The sequence below is a fragment of the Lepisosteus oculatus genome, chromosome 11 (genome assembly GCF_040954835.1).
Source record: "Lepisosteus oculatus isolate fLepOcu1 chromosome 11, fLepOcu1.hap2, whole genome shotgun sequence".
Taxonomy (NCBI): domain Eukaryota; kingdom Metazoa; phylum Chordata; class Actinopteri; order Semionotiformes; family Lepisosteidae; genus Lepisosteus; species Lepisosteus oculatus.
The window spans coordinates 39,335,285-39,345,761 of NC_090706.1; the positions used below are offsets into that span (position 1 = coordinate 39,335,285).

At 42.3% G+C, this 10,477-nt stretch overlaps 1 long non-coding RNA gene across 1 annotated transcript; it reads left to right on the forward strand.

Annotated features, from left to right (window-relative positions):
* The first annotated feature begins 2,474 nt into the window (after positions 1-2,474).
* Positions 2,475-6,058, forward strand: LOC107077688 (uncharacterized). Its single transcript, XR_001478683.2, has 3 exons — positions 2,475-2,737; positions 3,510-3,580; positions 3,703-6,058. It is a non-coding gene; the product is annotated as an uncharacterized lncRNA (long non-coding RNA).
* Positions 6,059-10,477: the final 4,419 nt, after the last annotated feature.

The following is a 10,477-nucleotide window of genomic DNA, read 5'->3' on the forward strand; positions in this document are numbered from 1 at the left end:
GCAATAAAAGCGTAACCAGGTATTATTATTATCTACACCCCTGCAGCTCATTCCTCACAATAGTGAGTGGGATTTATGCAGCCTTATCACACACTGCTAGACAGCCATTCCCTCAGCCTGGCGAGTCACGCCAAATACTCACAACATATCTTGTCTCTATCTCATATTACCTTGGATCTAACCAAACTACTGAAATATAATTTATTCAACAGTGTCGTCTCTACAAAGTATCCCTGTTTTCTTAAAACTAAGCATATCAGTGATCGACCAGTTTCCCTGTACTGTATCAGAATGCTTGAAACGTTTTGATTGTTGTGCAATACAATTGCATCATCCACAAGGCGGATGTGATCATCAGCACATTTTTCACCTGAGGGATGGTCTATGAGGACAAAGATTTGCTAGTGAAGGCAAAGTGAAACAACTGGATTGTCACAGCATCCAAAGAGCTCTTATTTGGATGATCATTTGAATTCATATGTTGCAAAGCAGGAGGACAGCCAGCCACACAAGTCCAGACCATGAGCTCCTGTGCTGAACTTTTGGGCAGACTGTTCACTCACTATTCAAGTGTATTTTACTTTCGTCCTTCACCTCATTTGCTGTAGGTGCTGGCCAGGCACTATATTTTTTCTTCATTTCTACATTTCATTTTTATCACAGTAGTTTAATGCTGCATTTTTCTCAATCAATCTACCTTCTGTAGTATCGTTCTATGTAAATGTATTAAAATTCCTACTAAGGCTATAAAGTGATGTGTCATTACAAGTGCTAAGCAAATGCAAACTGTTTTTTTTTTACCTCTTGAAACACTATGGAATATATTTAAGAAAGACATTAAGTCACAATGGTAATGAAACTGCATCAGACTCCTTTCCTGCAAAATGCCCAAGTGCTCTGTTATGATGACTTCACTCCTGTGCTATTACATAAAATGCAAAAGTCAAACATGCATTTTTAAAATGCCAACAATACATATTAAAAATTAATGTTTTCAATTTTGCTGTGAAAATTTAACAGCCTCTTATAAAACACTGGAATCTAGGTGCTAAATGTGAGCCTTTCTAATCATCCCAGTTCACACTCAGACTTAATCTACGCAGTCTCCTCTGAGGATCGCTTGTCAAGATTTTCTTATTGTGCTATCACAGGGCACACGCAGGAGCATTTAAGCTTCCAGTAAATCTGACTTCTTACTTGGGGTGTTAACAAAGGCGAATTTTTTTTGCTTGTCACCTGATGACAGAAATTGGGTCAGAAGCACGATAGAACATATTGCGGTCTTGCTAAGGTTCTGATCACTGCAGATTAGGACTGCTTTAGATGACATCAGTGTAACCCTGAGTGTGAATATTCACATTGGCTCTGAATTGGAGTCGAGTATGTAAAATACAGTTCTACAGATTTGACCAGCATGCACATTTATGTTACATAGGTGAAAAGAAAAGTAAAACAAGTTGTATCACAGCTATACAGATTTACACTAACATAAAATCCCAGAGAACCTTTGTCTTACTTATTCACTTATGTAAAGGAGATTTTGAAACTGTCAATAGAGTTTTCAAATTACCATTGCTTTTGCAATAAGAAGACATCCTTGTGAAATGATCTAATAGCATACAGAGCAATTTGGCTGTGGGAGTAAGTGACACAGGGCTGAATAATAATTACTAAGGGGAGTGTGCTGTTCGTCAAAACTGTAGTTATTAAAAATCTGATACTTAACAAAACAGTGAAATGAGGATTATAAACTAAAGAGCTTTTTTCAACCATCTGAACTTTACCAGTAGTGTATGTAACAATTTATTGATGATCCACTCTTTAATACAATAGGTAGCAAACCAAGGATTTTGACGAGTTAATTTATACAAGATACTGTATATGTTGAACATTCTATACGAATATAATAATTCAGCCAAATTTTAGAAACCATATACATGCAGATGTCTAGCAAGACTCATCAGCAAAATAAAATCTTAAAAGAAACCACAGAGTTGAGCTCCTCGATAAATTACTTTCTTTTCCTGTCGAATGGAGGATTGTTCTGATGTAATACATGTGCCTATGGGATCTTGCAAGATACGCACTGGAATCTGTCAGGCTGTGACTCTTGCAATATCTGTAGTACTTTTGTAATGTTTTGAATTCAAAGATGTTAAATATTAATCATTGCACGAATACTCACAGCAGTGAAGCTCTGAGCTTTGAGTTCTAGATGTAAAAACAAAGCGCCCAGGTACACATGATAAAACCTACCTTTCACCTACAGATTGTTTATGCTTCTACACCACACAGCCCAATATCGCGCACAGACCTGACGAATATGATTTCAGGAGAAACCATGAGAGTTAGTTTTGGTCAAAACTGTGAAAAACATTTTTCCCCCCGCTGATGTTACAAAAGAGGCACGCGTAGTCTGCGCCAACACGTGCCTCTGTGCCACGTGACCCGCAGTCTGTGTATGTGCTGCTCAATTATGTGGAACTAATTTCATTGTCGTGCAAGCTAAACAAACGAGCGCACTGAATCGTTCAGGTGATAAAGGGGTTTAAAGTCATCGGATCTTACACAAACACCCTGGGCACTGAGCGAAGTGTACTCTTGCTGCGTGCCATACATTTTTAACACAAACCCTGAGAGCGGCTCCGTTTCTCCCAGTGGTTTACTATTTACTACTGCCCTCGCACAGTCGTTACAAATCGCAGTCCCCTCTCCACGTGGTTTGTTATCAGCCAAGGTAGGTAATAGATTTCACTTTCACTAGACTTTCTCTTATGCAAATCTCTATAGTCAGTTAAAAAAGCGTTATAAAAACTTATGGCTGGATTCCCTAACGTTCATTGAGCACTGGAATCCAACAGGTTCTATAGTTCACATCGAATCACCTCAAGACCTAGAGAAGACAGTACGTCCTAAGTAGACATTAAATGAATCTTTCCTTCCTGCTTCTAAAGTGCTAAGAATTCAAAGAGGCCTCTAAAATCATATGCTGTTGGTTTGGGAAAAAAGCAAGTGTAGATTATAGATAAATACATATTTTGCAGTAAAATATGAATTGATACTTTATGTTGCTGCCCTCTGTATTGCTGAAAGCAATAATATGATTACAGATAGTGTGGTCGAGATCACCAGTCATGGCCAGTGGGGCTGCAGCCTAATCCTGGCACTGAATCTGTGAAATTCCTGGAAGAAGGTTTAAGGTTTCAAAAGAAATCTGTCAGAAACAGCCAGCGCTTGCCCAGTGGAGGTCACGGTTTCTGTCGGATGCTTGATCAGGCCACGGCACCTTTATGGTACATGGGTGCTTTTAGACAGACCGCCCTCTACTAAAAAAACACTGCACCCCCCGGACTCGTGATCACTGAACTCCCTCTTTCAGCAACCTAGGAGCTCTCTGCCATGTGTTTGTCATCAGTCACGTGGCATATTGCAGAACCCTAGGAGATGAATACGATTTACTGTAGTAAAAACCTGGTCGAATCTGTTTTTCTACTTTTTTTTTCCGGAAGTGGACATTGCAGACATCTGAAATGCCTGATGAGGTGCAGTGTGCCGAAGGACCCCGATGACAAGGAAACAGGTCAGAGGTCCTTTGCAAAGCTGCACCTACTGTACCTCCCTCCCTTTGAAGAAATGTGCATACAGTGGATAGGCTCACAGGGTTAACAGCGGGTGAAACCATTCACTGCTCTGTTTCATCAGGGTGTTTTGCACCAGAGCCAGGGTCTTGTAAAGACTGGAGTGGATCAAACGTCTGTGTGACGCAAGTCCTTCGAGTGATTACTGGAGACACTGACCTCTGCTCGTTGGGCCAGGAGAGGGGGCACCACGTGATTGCTGAATGAGGCTTTCGACATCCCTGTGGAGGTTTTGGATGTGTTTCTCTTCACTATCAATGTGTCACTGCGCTGTGTTCATATAGATCTGTCTGTGGCTTTATGTGTACTGGAGAAAGTACACACTTTGACCACACAGGACAGCGATGGCCATCTTCACCTACAGAATCTCAAAAGGCGTGAATGTAAATATTCATCATGTGCTGAAGCTTTTTCTCTTGTTTTATAGTAAGGCTGTCTGGCAGCAATCCCAGAACGTCCTGCTATCTCTCATTCAGTACCACAACATGCCAGTGGACTTCTCCCCTTCTTCCAGGGGGCCAGTGCCCTGCCCATAGACTTGCATTCCCAATCCTCCTGGAATCTGCGCTTTAGGAAGCGAATGCTTTCTGATCTGGTCTGTAAGAGAACCCTTTGAACTGTCTGTCAGTAACTCTTGGAAAAATATTCCATCTAGAATTAAAGGGAATAAGAAACAGAAATGTTTCAACTGCCGTGCAAAACAAGGAACAGAATCTGTTGCTGAGTTGAGACTGCAAATGCATGTTAGTATGCCACTTACATGTTACCTGAAACTCTGTGTATACACTGTGCCTCGGGTTTGACTCAAGAAACTTAAATCTTGGGGAGTACATAGTTTTTCGTTTATCTGATGCCGGTTAATTAACAAATTGCTTAGTACGGCATTTTACCCTTTTAAGTGCTTTGCTTTAGACTAGCCCATAAAATACATTCTGATTAAGAAGGTTGGGGTTGAAAAATAAAACAGGCTATTAAATTATGAATAAAGTTTGCGAACAGGAGTCAGTATTATCTTTCTCTGAATAAAGCCTAATGGCATCTGGACTGTGCTTCCCAGAACTGGAAAGAAGAACAGCTGGGAAGTGGGTGTATGGAAATCTCCCTTCTTCTCCAACTGCTGATAAGGAGAAATACCAGAACCAAACCGGACCAGCTTCACGGATTGTGCAGGGCTTAGCTACTTGTATTCAGCGTTTCACACTTCTGGCATGTCATTTTATGTCAAAAGTGCCAGATTAGTTGTGAAACATAACAGAAAGCCACATGGCTTCCTCTTCAGAGGGGCTGTTGAGCAGCGCTCCAGTCAGTGTGGTAAAGGCATCGGAGGGGTCCGCTGGTGTGGACTGGTGTGGGTGGTGAGATGTCCCCAGCTGGATGTGTGATAGCTGAAAACTGCCTCACCCGACAAATCACCCTCTTGCGGATCAGAACGAGCCACATAATCTGCAAGCTGCACGTCTTTGTCGAAAACAACTTGCAAAGTCATACTGCATTTGCAGAATCCTGTGTTTCCCAGCATTTCTCTTTGATTTGCAGTGACGTGCTGGGGCATGCTAGACAGTCCGTTTATTGGGTGAGAAGGCAGCTAGGCTTAGGTGCCTCAGTATGGCCCAGTGAAAGTCATTTTTTGGTTTAATTACTGAAGGAAGTGGGGTGAGTAATTGCCCAGACATTTTTGCAAACGAGAGAATTCTGCACTGGTTTAGCTTCAACGTGATCAATAAATAATTGCTTCCCTTAAGATATTGTTGGCCGTTCATAATAGATCACCAATTAATAATGCACAGATACTGGAGGGAGTTAAAATGCATAAAACGCTGTTATTATTCATTGCTAGTTCTGTATTAATCAGTGTAGGGTTAATTTGTAACCATGGAAATAGCTCAGTCAATGGGTTCAATCAGGCTAAGTGATATCAATCTCCGTTTAAATTAAAACCCATGCAGTCTGCAAGACCAGGATTAGGGAACACTGTGTTTTTGCCATCAAGTCTTCATGGAGGGATCTACGTGTCTAGAACTCAACAGATAGTCTATTTGGAGGGTGAGGGTTTGGGCTCCAACAGGAGTGTAAGATATAATCAGTAGCCATATCACCCTGTAACTCACCACTGACAGCCCACTGAAGCTCAGCAGGTGTGGACCTGGCCAGTACCTGGATGGAAGACCACCGGGGAAAAGTTAAGGTTGTTGCTGGAAAAGGTGTTAGTGGAGCCAGCAGGGGGCGCTCACCCTGCGGTCTGTGTGGGTCATAATGCCCCAGTATAGTGACGGGGACACTAGACTGTAAACAGGCGCCGTCCTTCGAATGAGATATAAAACCAAGGTGCAGACTCTCTGTGGTCATTAAAAATCCCAGGATATTTCTCAAAAAGAGTAGAGGGGTGTTACCCCGGTGTCCTGGCCAAATTTCCCTTTACCTATCATGACCTCCTAATAATCTATGAACTGACTTCATCACTTTAGTCTCCCCCCCCCCACTGAGAGCTGGTGTGTGGGGAGCATACTGGTGCACTATGGCTGCCGTGGCATCATTCAGGTGGCGCTGCACACTCCTGGAGGGGAGTGGAGTGGAGGGGATCCCCATTACCTGTAAAGCACTTTGAGTGGAGTGTCCCGAAAAGTGCTACATATATATAAGTGTAAGGAATTATTATTATAATATTACGTTTTATGTCCCAACCCAGCATCTGTGCAAGCTTGACCTTGACAAGAAGGAAATGTGTTTAGAGTGCCCTCTGCTGAAGAGAATATGGTGGCGCACTCACATGTGGGACTGACCCCTCTGTGACCCTGATTTGACCCCAGTTTCATACTCAGCACAGATGGCGATGGCTGCCTATGCCCTATATAAGTAGGCTCTCATCCAGCCAGTATTAAAGCTGAACAGCTTTTCTTCAGGGTCGCATGTGAACACATCTGCATTTGGTGATCCTGCCTCAGTACACGTGGCTAAATAACAAGAAGCTTTCTTAAACAGGGTGTTAACTAATCGAAAACAATTGATGATTTAAGGTAACAGATCAGAAATGCTAATATTTTAAGGACACAGTAATAATTATAGTATAAGTTTTATTTTTTGGCACCTTTAATGGCAAGTATGATAAAACATGAACAAAATCTGTCTTGTTGAAAATGATCAGGCTCTAATTTACTCAGACATAACTGTCTTGCCAAATTAAACTATGCATGAACTGTTGTTGTTTCTTTTAAGCCTACTTTCTGTTGGGACTCTGTCTTAAACTGCTCTACTCAAGTAATGGGTGAATATACACATTTTAAAACAATACTCCCCAGTAAAAGTAAAAATCCACATCAACTCATGCTGAGGAACCCAGCCAAGCAGACAAAGCGACGCTATAACAACACCCTGCCTGCCCTCAACAGCACAAACCCCAGCAATGACACAATAAACAGGTTCTTATCGGTATTCCTTTGCCCTTTCACTATCTGCTCGCTAATTGAAGTGTGTAGAACATCACGCTCAATATAGTAGAACAGAAGGAGAAGAACAGTCATAAAGATTTCTGGCCTCACCTCTTCCTGTGACATTGGCTGTGCTACACTGCAGTTGTTATCTTTTCAGAATTAAACACCAGTTCATATTACTGGGTATCAACACATAGAAAGGGGCTTAAAAACGGTAAGTAAATGTCCATGTACCGTGAGAGTTTCATAGTGGCCCTGGGAAAGGACACACTAAGATCATAATTCTTGCTCTGCAGGAGTTCAGAAAGGTTCCTGTTTCTTGCACAGAAAAAAGAAACATCTGAATCATCTTATCTCATTCATATATGCATACAGTATATGTAATGTAATTTTGATTTATGTTTGCTGTATGTACAGTATATATAGGACACACTGATCACTGATATATTACAGTATATTTACCACTCAGTATACATTAGTTTATGTTCAATAATAAAACAGATTTGTTTCTTCATAATGGCCACTGTGTCATTTGAACCTCATTAGAAAAGTCTTGGACAGCCATGGAGGGGTCTGTAAAATGATGAGCAGATGCCCTCTCATTTCCTTTTAATACATTTATTAATAACATACATATGCTCCAGTACGTTATTATGGACAGTGTTGAGGAACTCGGTTTGAAAACTGCAACACGTTACAGTTACACATTACCTAAAAAAACAGCTGCTTTATTTTTGTTCTGTTTCACAAATCAATGAAAAATTTTTTTTAAGATTCAGCTCTCTAGCAATGACACCTGTTCCCATTCAGGAGAGGATGAGATTCATTGACCTGCTCCTCCGCCTGGTCACTTGAGCTCATGTGCTGTGTTCCATAGTGCCTAACAGGAGAGATCGGACCGAATGGAGGGGTGTCTTATCAGTGACTTCACTGTAAGGGTGCAGGAGGTCGGCAAGATGCAGGAGTCAACGTGCTTACTGGACTAATTCCAATCCTGCCCTAGCAGTGTGTATGAAAGACACCTGACTGCAGGTGAGATTGGTGAGAGTGAGAGTTCATACTGGCCGTTAAGGTGTCAATGGTCTCCAATCAAGAGTCACTGTTTTCCACCCCCTGTGCTACCCTCATAGCATCTGTTATTGGAGTGACATCAACCATGTCAGCTAACAGGGCTTGTGCTGAACAAACCTGACTTGAAAACGACAAGAAAGCAGAGGGCAGTGCAGCCTGTTCACCCCCCACTGCACATGTCGGCTCCCCCTGATAGAATTAATATGCATGTGGTAATCTCCCAAGGTCAAGCTATTGACCTCAGCTCCTGCCTGTTAAAGAGTAAGAGACAGGGCTGCAGCAGCAGGACAGTATAGACACCAGCAAGCCAACTTAAGGGACATCTGCTCGTGGAGCAGCATTTTCAAAGTGCTTTGATCCATAGAACAGCTCAGTTTGGTTTCCCAAAGCGGTACAAATGTGCATGTTCATAGCGAGGCAGTGACAGAGCAGGTCATCTTTTTGTTAATTTCTGCAGGTTTGCAAAATTGGTTTTGCTGCTCTGCTCCCTTTGGGAACACACGTAGGCCCTCTTGCGTGCAGCAGGAGAGTTTTTGCAAGCAAGGCTGGGCTAGCATGGTCATGTGGGAATTCTGCCCCCCTCCTCGCCCCTGCCTTGCGAAAAGAACACAAATACTGACATGAAGTCTTCAAAAGTGACGGTTCTGGTCCTAAACACGGCCTGCATGCTGCCCTTTCAAAAACACATGTCCTGAGTTCGAGGTGTTTAAGACAAGCCCACTTTTATGTCTTCAGTCTACCACAATGCACAGATTTGTACCCCCATAGGCCACACTAATATTGGGTTAGGCATGCAGGGAATGTAGAGCCTCACAGCTAAGGTCTTGTATAGCATTTGATCAATATTTTTGCAAAGGTGAAGAGAATGGGACAGACTCCAGCCAGGGCTGGTGTCTCACTGAAGGCATCAGGATGCGCTGCAGGGTGCAGAGGCAAGGTGGTCTGGTCACTGAGAAACAGTAAAACCGGCTCAGCCCTTCATACGGCATGAATATAAGTGACTTTGAACCTCGCCTCTAGGCTCAGGTTCCTTTCCTGCTCTTTTGTCTTGTGCTGAGCAGGGGATATACTTCTAGAGTCCTCCAAACCCCATTAATGAGAACTTCAAATATTATCACTGACAGTGCTCGTGGCAGTTGTGATAGTCAAATTAGCAGCAGATGTGGGAAGATTTAATCATGTGAATGGTAAGACTACTTCTAGTTGTAATGCTGTCTGCGCTAGTAGCTGCAGTAATATGAATATTAGCAATAGTAGTAGCTGTGTCCACATAAACAGTAAGGGGAGCAGTAGTAGGACAAGGAGTCTCTGGGGCACCGAAAGTACTGTATTAACAGAGTAGGAATAGAAGAAGTGGCACTAGTTGTGATGGCAGCGTTAGTAGTGGCATCAGAATCAGTATTAGAAGTAGTATATTAGTAGTAGCATTGGAAAATAGCAGCAGCAGGATTAGTAGCAGCTGTAGTTGCAGTCACATTAGCAGCAGGAGTAGTAAGAGCAACTAAGGTAGTAACTGTATTACAATGAGTATATTAGTAGTAACAGGATTAGTAATAAGCTATAGTTGTCTGTAGCAGCAGTAATACCATTACTTTCACATTACTGCTGAATGGAGTGCACATACACAGGAGAGTGTGTTCTCACAGGGGCTGTTTAAAAACTGCACAGTCACAGTGATAAGGAAAGTTTAACAGGGTGCAGTACACCACGTTCTTTGTGGTGGAAAGGTGCCAGGTGTGTCTTGAATAAGAACTCACAGGATTGCACAAATGTGTCTTACATCCTGGGACTGTTTTACAGTTTAGGAATTCCGTCCAGCATTTTGAAAAATACATCTTCTTCCTTGTCCTTTTCTTAACAAGCCGAAAAACAAGTTTAGTTCCACCAGTTTCCCTGAAGCATTAGCAGTACCAGTTAGGGTGGCTGGTGTATATCCTCAGTCAGTGGCAGTAACAGCAGTGTATACAAGCTGTGCCAGCGTGTGGGCAGCAAAGGAACAAGCAAACGAGGTGTAAAGACGCTCACTCCTGAAGAAACAAAATGTTGTGCCTGTTCTTTCCTTCTACTTTTCATTGGAATTAACCTTTACCTGTTCCCCAGTGGTGTACATGCTATACAAACACACAAGAAAGAGTTGCAAAAAACAGCGCCTCCGAGAAAAGGCTGAAATAGAAGGCCGATCAGATGTGACTGTGAATTCTTTTTTTCCTTCAAAAGGAAATTAATTATTAAGGCCCTATGAACCCTTACCTCTCCAAGGCTGTGTTATTTATTGACTAGTTACTATGGAAGCTAAGGGCATCAGACACAGAGACACTTACTATTGCTCTAAATAAACCC